Source organism: Eubalaena glacialis, chromosome 11 (genome assembly GCF_028564815.1).
Source record: "Eubalaena glacialis isolate mEubGla1 chromosome 11, mEubGla1.1.hap2.+ XY, whole genome shotgun sequence".
NCBI lineage: Eukaryota > Metazoa > Chordata > Mammalia > Artiodactyla > Balaenidae > Eubalaena > Eubalaena glacialis.
Genome location: NC_083726.1, coordinates 19,987,990 through 20,001,158, shown reverse-complemented (window position 1 = coordinate 20,001,158; position 13,169 = coordinate 19,987,990). Strand labels below are relative to the sequence as shown.

The window sequence follows — 13,169 nt, the reverse complement described above, 5'->3', positions numbered from 1 at the left end:
TCATGTAAAATTTACAATTATCCTTAAATTATCAAATAATTATTCATCTTTTGATATAACTTTGAGAACTCTAATTTGTTCTTTATAGTCACATTTGGAAAGTTAGTCCCAATTAGCAAAGCCTTTAGTTATCTGTTTCTTCTACATACCCCAAATCCATTTAGTTTGTTTAGATGAATAAGTCTTATCTTCCTATTGGTTATTAGTAGCTGTTAGTAGTTAACATCTATGGAATACATCATTGATTTTTATATAATTTTTCTGTGAAAAAACTTGTCAATTCTTTGTTATATTAACCTAAGTACTTGTAGTCGAGGTGTAAGATTTTTGAAAAAACATCTATCCTTTGGACTTGATTAGAAACAGAAATGTAACAAATTCTTTAATTTTTCCCTGCTATGGCTACTGACAAACTTTAATATTTTCATTTAAAAATCATTGGGAGATGCAAGAGGGAGGGGATATGGGGATATATGTATACATATAGCTGATTCACTTTGTTATACAGCAGAAACTAACACAACGTTGTAAAGCAATTATACTCCAATAAAGATGTTAAAAAAAAAATTCAAGTAATACCATTAAAAAGTGAAGTAAATATCTGTAAACTACTTAGAAAATTGTCTGGAACCTAATAGATGAACAATAGAAGTTATCTTCCTATGCAGTCTTCTATATGTAATAAATTCAGGTAAAAAGTAAAAAAAAATAAAAATAAAGATCATTGGGATATTTTGTTAAATTAAGTAAATCAAAATGAAAAGATCTGTCTGAATAATGAGAAGGTGTTTTTAGAAATTGATAAGAGTCAACTAATTACTGTAAAATTTATGAACAAATTTGTAAAGTTTTGGAAGGTAGAAGAGACAGTATCTGATCCAGTCTCATTTATAGATAAGGAGATCAAAATCCTTGAGAAAGCACCTTATCCAAGATATCATAACTACCAGGAAATATTTTATGCCATTGTGCAAAGCCATGGATAAATACTAATGAGAATATAATTACATTGCTTCCATTACTTAATAGTGGAGCTGGCTTAGTCCACATAGCTCTGAAACTAAATGGCAATAGAGAAAGGAAGGAATTGGTGTTTATGGTTATATTTTATAGTACAGTACTCTTTATGAAAGCAAAGTGTGGAAATAATTGGTTTAGCCAGGTATACAGCTGAACCATGGCCAGATCGAGTACTTGCTGGAATAACAAAAAATGCTGCTAATATTTACTACTAAGTAACTATGGAAAAGTAGTTTAACAGCTTGTTACCTTATTATCCTGTTACTTTTTCTCTTTTGGCATTTAATTCTCTTTTTAATCATGGAAAGGATATATGATCTACACTTGAAAAACTGTCTTGGAACGACAAAGGTAGATACTGTTAGAGAACTTAGAATTTTGATGTTGTAGATCATACTTGATTGTGAAATATTCATGTCATTATTATTTGGGGCAAATTAACTTTTCTTGGATTTTCATTTCCTTGTTCATAAATAGAAATAGGCACTCCTGATCCCCAAATCCTATGAAACCACTTTGGAAAGTGTTCATTAACTCATTTGAAATGCTCAAGTTTTATTTTCTACTGTAGCTTATTTGGAAAATTGTCTATGGTGGTCAAATAAATTCCCCTGGGAAGGAAATTAGAAGGTTCTTCCTGAACCTTCATGGGTTTGGTAGGAACCTTTAGAGAATGCTTTCTTCCCATTCTTACCCCAGTTTCCAAGCGATTTATACAAGTACCTTCATACCTTTTTATTATAAGATCTTTCAAGGAGACATTTACCTTCTTAGGTCCCTGTAAATTAATTAGTTTTATTCCTTCCAGCTTGATTTAGCCATATTTTGCTTTTCAGACACAACTGAAAAGTTGTATATACATATCTTTTCCTTATTCTGAGTCTAGTGTTTTCCTCCGTATTATATGTATGTCTGAATAATCATCACCGTTAACTAACTTAATAACTTAAGTCAGTGGATCAGAAAAATACTAGATCTTTAAAAGTTGGCATAGTTGGGACAGTGAAAATTAGGACATAGGTAGTTGGAAAAAATAGACTGGCTCTAACTCTGGTACCTATTATAAGCAGCCAGGCAGTACAGTGCTCATGGTGTTGGAAAATTAGACATCCATGTTTAACCTTTAGGGTATTACAAAACTGAGTATATCCAAATAAAATGGTGTATTGAGTTCAATTAGAATTTCCTTCCCCTAATACTTAAAATGAGTACAAACTAGCAAAAACTAGCAAAAATATTCACCAAGAGCAAACAACAGAAAATAATTTAATTGGATACAATAAACTTCAGAAACGATGGCCAAGGAAGGAAACTGAAGATTTCAGAGGGAAAAGGCACAACATGATTTAGCAACTTAATCTAGCCCCAGTCTCCACATAGTGTGCTAGTGAGTTGACAAAGTCCTGAGAATTATCGCTAAAATATTTCCAAAACTGAGAAGCCAACTGTGTGTTCTTTTTATTTTCTTTTTAGAGAAATAGTAGAAGTGGCAACTGCATAGTAATGTGGAAAATGAACTCTGGGATTTACACATTGACACAGTGAAGGCTCTAGTGCTGCATACTGAATTGTGGAAATTACCCAAATGATCCCCTTCCATTTGAATGAAATACAGCCTCTAAGTTGAGGGACTTTTTATAGTACATATAATACATAATAAATTCTTAGAAGAAAGTGAGGAACCAACCCAGAAATTTTTTCAGATTGCCTATCTCCTCAACTGAACGTTACTTTTGCCTCCACCGTTCTTCAGGCTACAGAAAAATGAGGGATAACAGAAAATATGCAGCCTTCAAAATGTAACTGAGGAGCAAGTAAAATGCTGTCAAATAAGGAGGAAACAGAATCAAGAAATCACTCAGACTTGGAGGCTTCTGTTTCTAACTAGGATGTAGTAGATCATGGCAAAATACCATTTCTGCTACAATAACAAAATAAAAGGCAGATAAGTTGGGGAAAATATATTTAAAAGACATAAGAAAGCTATGTAAGCAAAACAGTTGAAATAAACTAAAAATCTGGAGAGGGTAAAGTTCTTCTGAGGTAAACAGTCTATTATCAGAGTTTTCTTCCCTGGGATTATTTTTCCAATTTTGGGTATGAGTCAAGGATTGATCTTGGCCCATGTAAAGGAACTCACTGACGGAAAGAGGAACTAACAAATATTTTGGTGTCTTGAGGGGCTGGCAACAATTTGGAAACTTTGGGGCTCTGAATGCACAGTTATTTTTGCCTACGGCACCTATGCTGAATTTTGGAGCTGAGTGGGAGGTTAAGGAGCCTCAATCCAGTATACTAAAATCACCTGTGGTCTTGCAGTAGCTCAGAAGACAAGGCTCCTCTTGAGGAGTGTGACCTGGCTCAAACACATGGCTGTTGCCTTCTCAAGATATTTGCCACGTTTGGAAATGAAGTGGGTTGGGGGACCAAAGAACACAATGTAAAAACCTTTGAAAGACAGACTGAATCCCCCAGACTTTCAGGCCAGAGGTGATACAGATCCACAAGGCTCTCAGTTGAAAGCTTGGGAGGGACATGCCCGAAGAAGAGGTTAAGAACCAGAAGTCAAATATGAGTTATGACAACTGCAACCCAGCTTTGACTCAGGTCAGTCCCTGTCGGCATTGCGGTTATCAGCCCCTCTCTGTGTCTGCCTAACAGAGACAAGGGAAACCCTTCTTGATAGAAGATTTCATCTGGAGCCTCTATAGTTCCTTTATATACTGGACATGAGAAGAGACAGGAAGACTTGTCCTTTAATCAAGAGAAAAAACTAACAATAGAGGCAGACTCACAAATGACCCAGCTACTGGAATCAGCTGACAAGGAATTAAATTTTTTTTTAACATTTAAAGGTAATTAAAGGAAAAGGGCCAAATGGATGAAAAATTGGGAAATTCCAACAGAGAATCAATTTTAAAAATTTTTTTCTTTTTTGGCAAGCTGCACAGCTTGTGGGATCTCAGTTCCCTGACCAAGGATTGAACCTGGGCCATGGCAGTTAAAATGCCAAATCCTAACTACTAGACCACCGGGAACTCCCAAGAATCAAAAATTTTAAATCAGAACCAAATAGACATTCCAGAACTGTAAAAACATTATCTAAAATTAATAATTCATTAGGTGAATTTATTTATTTATTTTAAAGATTTTTTGATGTGGACCATTTTTAAAGTCTTTATTGAATTTTTTACAATATTGCTTCTTTTTTATGGTTTTTTTTTTTTTTTGGCCCCGAGGCATGTGGGATCTTAGCTTCCCAACCAGGAGTTGAACCCGCACTCAGTGCATTCAAAGGTCTTAAGCACTGGACTGTCAGGGAGGTCCCTAGGTGAATTTAATAGTAGACCAGACATAGCATTAGGTAGCATAGTGGACATGAAGATAAGTCATTAGAAAAAAGTCCAAACTAAAGCAAAGAGAGAATAAAGAATAAAAAAGCAGAAGAGAAGAGTAGGACACAGAAAATGTCTAACATATGCCTAACTGGATCCTCAGAACGAGAGGAGAAAATAGGATTGAAATAGTATTTGAAGACATAATGATTGTAATGTTTTCCAAAGCTTAATTGGTCCTTTCACATCAGGTAGTAGTTAGAAGATGTGAGGAACAGATGTGTGGTTTCCTTTAATAATGTACAGTTGCATATGGGTTCCAATATTATGGACCCAGCAAACTAAAAAATATCCCTGAGTCCTTTGAAAATCCATCTGCCCTTCATGTATGTGCCACAGGACATAGATTGTAAAGCTTCTTTCCAGAGCAGTGTTCTCCAGTAGAACTTCTGTGGAAATGTTCTGTAATTTGTGCTATCCAGTACTGTAGGTGCTAGCCACGTGTAACTATTGAGCACTTGAAATGTGGTACTGCAACTGAGGAACTCGATTTTTAATTCTATTTAATTTTAATTAATTAGCTACACATGGCCAGCATATTAAACAGTTGCATTTCTAGTGGATTAAAGATACACACAAATGTAATAACTGAAAACCCATAATAAGTAGGGGAAATGATGCTCTGACCATGAGAGATTAGAATAAATAGGATTTAAATAGGGAGAGAGGATGGAAGAGAACATTTCAGGTGGAGCAAACAACCTGGTGAAAAAGTATTAGATTGTCTTACCTAGTATAAAGAGGCTGTGCATTCCATAGTGAACAAAATAAGTGAATAAATAATGTGGGGCAAGGTTAAGGAAGGTGTGGCTTTTGTGGTTTTAAGGAACAGTTACTTTTTGTGGGGCTTATTGTAAGGATATGTGCATGAGAACCTAAGAAAGGTGGAATATTTAAGAACTTGAAAGGAATGGTGGATATAATGGGGCTTAAGGACTTCAGCTGCATGGTTCTCTGTACTTTAATGTGATGTAACTGTGTGTATACCTCTCTCTTGTTTCTGTACCAAATGGTTTTCTTACTCTATTGAACAGAGTAGAGTTTACTCTGTACTTGTTTTTCTATTGATATATATCAGAGCTTTTGTCCTTAGGGTGCTTTAACTGTTCTTTACCAGTCTACTTCTCTCATTTCTGTGTGCTGTGGTTTCTTTACTCTCCGTACATCTTTTTCTACCTCCAAGCTTTTGCTTACTCTTGGTTTCTGTTCCCTCATACCTTCTGCTCGCATACACCTGTTAGAGTGTGTTATAATTTTACTTAATTAATGCACTCAGCAAACATGTATTAAATGCCTACTGGATACCAGGCTCTGTCCTAGGCACTGTAAATATATCAACAAACAAAACAGACAAAAACCCCTGCCCTGATGGGCAAGTTGTCCCCCAATATTTGTGGGACTAGGGTGCAAGAACATAAATGGAAACCCCTGGTCTACCCCCGCAATCCTTTTAATCCTGGTTCTGTTCCATACTCTTAGACACACTCCACCCAGAAATGTATACATCCCACTCCCTATCACCCTTGTCATAAACAATCAGCCCTTCCTAGAGGAAGAGGCCAGTGCTGGCCCAGTGCCTAGGCAGTTTAAGCAGGGAATTCTGGGGTGCCAGGTTCTTGGAACAGGATCTAAAAGGAGGAGTCATAGTCTCCTAGTGGGCATATCCAAGTCCCTGTGGACTTATTCCTCACCCTGTGTGATGAAGAGGGCCAGAGCAGGCCATCAGTTGGCAAACTAAGGTTTTGTTCATGGAGCTTACCTTTTAGTTGGGAGAGGCAGATAATAAACAAAACAAACAAGTGAATTATATGGTATATTAGAAGGTTATCAGTGCTATGGCAGGAAATAAAGCTGGGGAGGGGGATAAGGAGAGTGTGTTCCTTTGTGTGTGTTTTGGTTTTAAAGGGAATGATCAGTACAGGTCTCTTTGAAAAGGTGACATTAAGCAAAGGCTTTAAGGGAATGAGCAGCATTTTTCATTAGAATGAAAATGGGATGTTTGTATTAGTCTGAACTAAAATTTGAACTTGTTTTGGCTGAAGTAATGAGGTTGGGATTTATTGCGTACCTTCTTTTTTTTTTTTTTTTTTCTTTTTTACTTTTTTTTTTTAAAACATCTTTATTGAAGTATAATTGCTTTACAATGGTGTGTTAGTTTCTGCTTTATAACAAAGTGAATCAGTTATACATATACATATGTTCCCATATCTCTTCCCTCTTGCATCTCCCTCCCTCCCACCCTCCCTATCCCACCCCTCTAGGTGGTCACAAAGCACCGAGCTGATCTCCCTGTGCTATGCGGCTGCTTCCCACTAGCTATCTGTTTTACATTTGGTAGTGTATATATGTCCATGACACTCTCTCACCCTGTCACGTCTCACCCCTCCCCCTCCCCATATCCTCAAGTCCATTCTCTAGTAGGTCTGTGTCTTTATTCCCGTCTTGCCACTAGGTTCTTCATGACCTTTTTTTTTTTTTTTTCCCTTAGATTCCATATATATGTGTTAGCATACTGTATTTGTTTTTCTCTTTCTGACTTACTTCACTCTGTATGACAGACTCTAACTCCATCCACCTCATTACAAATACCTCCATTTCATTTCTTTTTATGGCTGAGTAATATTCCATTGTATATATGTGCCACATCTTCTTTATCCACTCATCCGATGATGGACACCTAGGTTGCTTCCATGTCCTGGCTATTGTAAACAGAGCTGCAATGAATATTTTGGTACATGACTCTTTCTGAATTATGGTTTTCTCAGGGTATATGCCCAGTAGTGGGATTGCTGGGTCATATGGTAGTTCTATTTTTAGTTTTTTAAGGAACCTCCATACTGTTCTCCATAGTGGCTGTATGAATTTACATTCCCACCAACAGTGCAAGAGTGCTCCCTTTTCTCCACACCCTCTCCAGCATTTATTGTTTCTAGATTTTTTGATGATGGCCATTCTGACTGGTGTGAGATGATACCTCATTGTAGTTTTGATTTGCATTTCTCTAATGATTAATGATGTTGAGCATTCTTTCATGTGTCTGTTGGCAATCTGTATATCTTCTTTGGAGAAATGTCTATTTAGGTCTTCTGCCCATTTTTGGATTGGGTTGTTTGTTTTTTTGTTATTGAGCTGCATGAGCTGCTTGTAAATCTTGGAGATTAATCCTTTGTCAGTTGCTTCATTTGCAAATATTTTCTCCCATTCTGAGGGTTGTCTTTTGGTCTTGTTTATGGTTTCCTTTGCTGTGCAAAAGCTTTTAAGTTTCATTAGGTCCCATTTGTTTATTTGTGTTTTTCTTTCCATTTCTTTAGGAGGTGGGTCAAAAAGGATCTTGCTGTGATTTATGTCATAGAGTGTTCTGCCTATGTTTTCCTCTAAGAGTTTTATAGTGTCTGGCCTTACATTTAGGTCTTTAATCCATTTTGAGTTTATTTTTGTGTATGGTGTCAGGGAGTGTTCTAATTTCATACTTTTACATGTACCTGTCCAATTTTCCCAGCACCACTTATTGTAGAGGCTGTCTTTTCTCCACTGTATATGCTTGCCTCCTTTATCAAAGATAAGGTGACCATATGTGCGTGGGCTTATCTCTGGGCTTTCTATCCTGTTCCATTGATCTGTATTTCTGTTTTTGTGCCAGTACCAAACTGTCTTGATTACTGTAGCTTTGTAATATAGTCTGAAGTCAGGGAGCCTGATTCCTCCAGCTCCATTTTTCGTTCTCAAGATTGCTTTGGCTATTCGGGGTCTTTTGTGTTTCCATACAAATTGTGAAATTTTTTGTTCCAGTTTTGTGAAAAATGCCAGTGGTAGTTTGATAGGGATTGCATTGAATCTGTAGATTGCTTTGGGTAGCAGAGTCATTTTCACAATGTTGATTCTTCCAATCCAAGAACATGGTATATCTCTCCATCTATTTGTATCATCTTTAATTTCTTTCATCAGTGTCTTATAATTTTCTGCATACAGGTCTTTTGTCTCCTTAGGTAGGTTTATTCCTAGATATTTTATTCTTTTTGTTGCAATGGTAAACGGGAGTGTTTTCTTAATTTCACTTTCAGATTTTTCATCATTAGTATATAGGAATGCAAGAGATTTCTGTGCATTAATTTTGTATCCTGCTACTTTACCAAATTCATTGATTAGCTCTAATAGTTTTCTGGTAGCATCTTTAGGATTCTCTATGTATAGTATCATGTCATCTGCAAACAGTGACAGCTTTACTTCTTCTTTTCCGATTTGGATTCCTTTTATTTCTTTTTCTTCTCTGATTGCTGTGGCTAACACTTCCAAAACTATGTTGAATAATAGTGGTGAGAGTGGGCAACCTTGTCTTGTTCCTGATCTTAGTGGAAATGGTTTCAGTTTTTCACCATTGAGGACAATGTTGGCTGTGGGTTTGTCATATATGGCCTTTATTATGTTGAGGAAAGTTCCCTCTATGCCTACTTTCTGCAGGGCTTTTATCATAAATGGGTGTTGAATTTTGTCGAAAGCTTTCTCTGCATCTATTGAGATGATCATATGGTTTTTCTCCTTCAATTTGTTAATATGATGTATCACGTTGATTGATTTGCGTATATTGAAGAATCCTTGCATTCCTGGAATAAACCCCACTTGATCATGGTGTATAATCCTTTTAATGTGCTGTTGGATTCTGTTTGCTAGTATTTTGTTGAGGATTTTTGCATCTATGTTCATCAGTGATATTGGCCTGTAGTTTTCTTTCTTTGTGACATCTTTGTCTGGTTTTGGTGTCAGGGTGATGGTGGCCTCGTAGAATGAGTTGGGGAGTGTTCCTCCCTCTGCAATATTTTGGAAGAGTTTGAGAAGGATAGGTGTTAGCTCTTCTCTAAATGTTTGATAGAATTCACCTGTGAAGCCATCTGGTCCTGGGCTTTTGTGTGTTGGAAGATTTTTAATCACAGTTTCAATTTCAGTGCTTGTGATTGGTCTGTTCATATTTTCTATTTCTTCCTGGTTCAGTCTCGGCAGGTTGTGCATTTCTAAGAATCTGTCCATTTCTTCCAGGTTGTCCATTTTATTGGCATAGAGTTGCTTGTAGTAATCTCTCATGATCGTTTGTATTTCTGCAGTGTCAGTGGTTACTTCTCCTTTTTCATTTCTAATTCTATTGATTTGAGTCTTCTCCCTTTTTTTCTTGATGAGTCTGGCTAATGGTTTATCAATTTTGTTTATCTTCTCAAAGAACCAGCTTTTAGTTTCATTGATTTTTGCTATTGTTTCCTTCATTTCTTTTTCATTTATTTCTGATCTGATCTTTATGATTTCTTTCCTTCTGCTAGCTTTGGGGTTTTTTTGTTCTTCTTTCTCTAATTGCTTTAGGTGCAAGGTTAGGTTGTTTATTCGAGATGTTTCCTGTCTCTTGAGGTAGGCTTGTATTGCTATAAACTTCCCTCTTAGAACTGCTTTTGCTGCATCCCATAGGTTTTGGGTCGTCGTGTCTCCATTGTCATTTGTTTCTAGGTATTTTTTGATTTCCCCTTTGATTTCTTCAGTGATCACTTCGTTATTAAGTAGTGTATTGTGTAGCCTCCATGTGTTTGTATTTTTTACAGATCTTTTCCTGTAATTGATATCTAGTCTCATAGCGTTGTGGTCGGAAAAGATACTTGATACGATTTCAATTTTTTTAAATTTACCAAGGCTTGATTTGTGACCCAAGATATGATCTATCCTGGAGAATGTTCCATGAGCACTTGAGAAAAATGTGTATTCTGTTGTTTTTGGGTGGAATGTCCTATAAATATCAATTAAGTCCATCTTGTTTAATGTATCATTTAAAGTTTGTGTTTCCTTATTTATTTTCATTTTGGATGATCTGTCCATTGGTGAAAGTGGGGTGTTAAAGTCCCCTACTATGATTGTGTTACTGTCGATTTCCCCTTTTATGGCTGTTAGTATTTGCCTTATGTATTGAGGTGCTCCTATGTTGGGTGCATAAATATTTACAATTGTTATACCTTCCTCTTGGATCGATCCCTTGATCATTATATAGTGTCCTTCTTTGTCTCTTGTAATAGTCTTTATTTTAAAGTCTATTTTGTCTGATATGAGAATTGCTACTCCAGCTTTCTTTTGATTTCCATTTGCATGGAATATCTTTTTCCATCCCCTCACTTTCAGTTTGTATGTGTCTCTAGGTCTGAAGTGGGTCTCTTGTAGACAGCATATATATGGGTCTTGTTTTTGTATCCATTCAGCCAGTCTGTGTCTTTTGGTGGGAGCATTTAATCCATTTACATTTAAGGTAATTATCGATATGTATTTTCCTATTCCCATTTTCTTAAATGTTTTGGGTTTGTTATTGTAGGTGTTTTCCTTCTCTTGTGTTTCTTGCCTAGAGAAGTTCCTTTAGCATTTGTTGTAAAGCTGGTTTGGTGGTGCTGAACTCTCTCAGCTTTTGCTTGTCTGTAAAGGTTTTAATTTCTCCATCAAATCTGAATGAGATCCTTGCTGGGTAGAGTAACCTTGGTTGTAGGTTTTTCTCCTTCATCACTTTAAGTATATCCTGCCACTCCCTTCTGGCTTGCAGAGTTTCTGCTGAAAGATCAGCTGTTAACCTTATGGGGATTCCCTTGTGTGTTATTTGTTGTTTTTCCCTTGCTGCTTTTAATATGTTTTCTTTATATTTAATTTTTGATAGTTTGATTAATATGTGTCTTGGTGTGTTTCTCCTTGGATTTATCCTGTATGGGACTCTCTGTGCTTCCAGGACTTGATTAACTATTTCCTTTCCCATATTAGGGAAGTTTTCAACTATAATCTCTTCAAATATTTTCTCAGTCCCTTTCTTTTTCTCTTCTTCTTCTGGGACCCCTATGATTTGAATGTTGGTGTGTTTAATGTCCCAGAGGTCTCTGAGACTATCCTCAGTTCTTTTCATTCTTTTTTCTTTATTCTGGTCTGCAATAGTTATTTCCACTATTTTATCTTCCAGGTCACTTATCCGTTCTTCTGCCTCAGTTATTCTGCTATTGATCCCGTCTAGAGTATTTTTAATTTCATTTATTGTGTTTTTCATCGTTGCTTGGTTCCTCTTTAGTTCTTCTACGTCCTTGTTAAATGTTTCTTGCATTTTGTCTATTCTATTTCCAAGATTTTGGATCATCCTTACTATCATTATTCTGAATTCTTTTTCAGGTAGACTGCCTATTTCCTCTTCATTTGTTAGGTCTGGTGTGTTTTGACCCTGCTCCTTCACCTGCTGTGTGTTTTTTTGTCCTCTCATTTTGCTTATCTTACTGTGTTTGGGGTCTCCTTTTCACAGGCTGCAGGTTCGTAGTTCCCGTTGTTTTTGGTATCTGTCCCCAGTGGCTAAGGTTGGTTCAGTGGGTTGTGTAGGTTTCCTGGTGGAGGGAACTAGTGCCTGTGTTCTGGTGGATGAGGCTGGATCTTGTCTTTCTGGTGGGCACGTCCACGTCTGGTGGTGTGTTTTGGGGTGTCTGTGGCCTTATTATGATTTTAGGCTGCCTCTCTGTTAATGGATGGGGCTGTGTTCCTGTCTTGCTAGTTGTTTGGCATAGGGTGTCCAGCACTGTAGCTTGCTGGTCATTGAGTGAAGCTGGGTCTTGATGTTGAGATGGAGATCTCTGAGAGATTTTCGCTGTTTGGTATTACGTGGAGCTGGGAGGTCTCTTGTGGACCAGTGTCCTGAAGTTGGCTCTCCCACCTCAGAGGCATAGCCCTGATGCCTGGCTGGAGCACCAAGAGCCTTTCATCCACATGGCTCAGAATAAAAGGGAGAAAAAATAGAAAGAAAGAAAGAAAGAGGATAAAATAAAATAAAATAAAGGTATTATAATAAAAAATAAGAAAAAAATTATTAAGAAAAAAATTTTTTAATTTTTAAAAATAGATTTATTAATTTTTTATAATAAAAAATAAGAAAAAAGTAAAAAAAAATTTATTAAGAAAAAAATTTTTTAAATTTTTTAAAATAAAAAATATGAAAAAACTTATTAAAAAATTTTTTTTAAATTTTTTAAAAATAGAAAATAAGGAAAAAATTATTAAGAAAACATTTATTAGGGAAAAAAAATGTTTTTTAAGTAAAAAAAAACAAAAACAAAAACGGACGGACCTAACCCTAGGACTAACGGTGAGAGCAAAGCTATACAGACAAAATCTCACCCAGAAGCATACACATATACACTCACAAAAAAAGGAAAAGGGGAAAAATTAATATATCCTGCTCCCAAAGTCCACCTCCTAAATTTGGGATGATTCGTTGTCTATTCAGGTATTCAACAGATGCAGGCACATCAAGTTGTTTGTGGAGCTTTAATCCGCTGCTTCTGAGGCTGCTGGGAGAGATTTCCCTTTCTCTTCTTTGTTCGTACAGCTCCCGGGGTTCAGCTTTGGATTTGGACCCGCCTCTGCGTGTAGGTCGCCTGAGGGCGTCTGTTCCCCGCCCAGACAGAACGGGGTTAAAGGAGCAGCTGATTCAGGGGCTCTGGCTCAGTCAGGCCGGGGGGAGGGAGCGGTACGGAGGAGGCGGGGCTAGCCTGTGGCGGCGGCAGAAGCCGGCGTGACGTTGCAGCAGCCTGAGGCGCGCTGTGCGTTCTCCCGGGGAAGTTGTCCCCGGATCACGGGAGCCTGGCTGTGGCGGGCTGCACTGGCTCCCAGGAGGGGCGGTGTGGAGAGTGACCTGTGCTCGCACACAGGCTTTTTGGTGGCGGCAGCAGCAGCCTTAGCGTCTCATGCCCGTCTCTGGGGTCCGCGCTGATAACC

General features: G+C 37.3%; 1 protein-coding gene across 1 annotated transcript in view; it reads left to right on the top strand.

Moving 5' to 3' along the window:
- Positions 1–13,169, top strand: part of PARPBP (PARP1 binding protein) — an 85,211-nt gene that overhangs the window by 65,863 nt on the left and 6,179 nt on the right. The window lies entirely within an intron of this gene.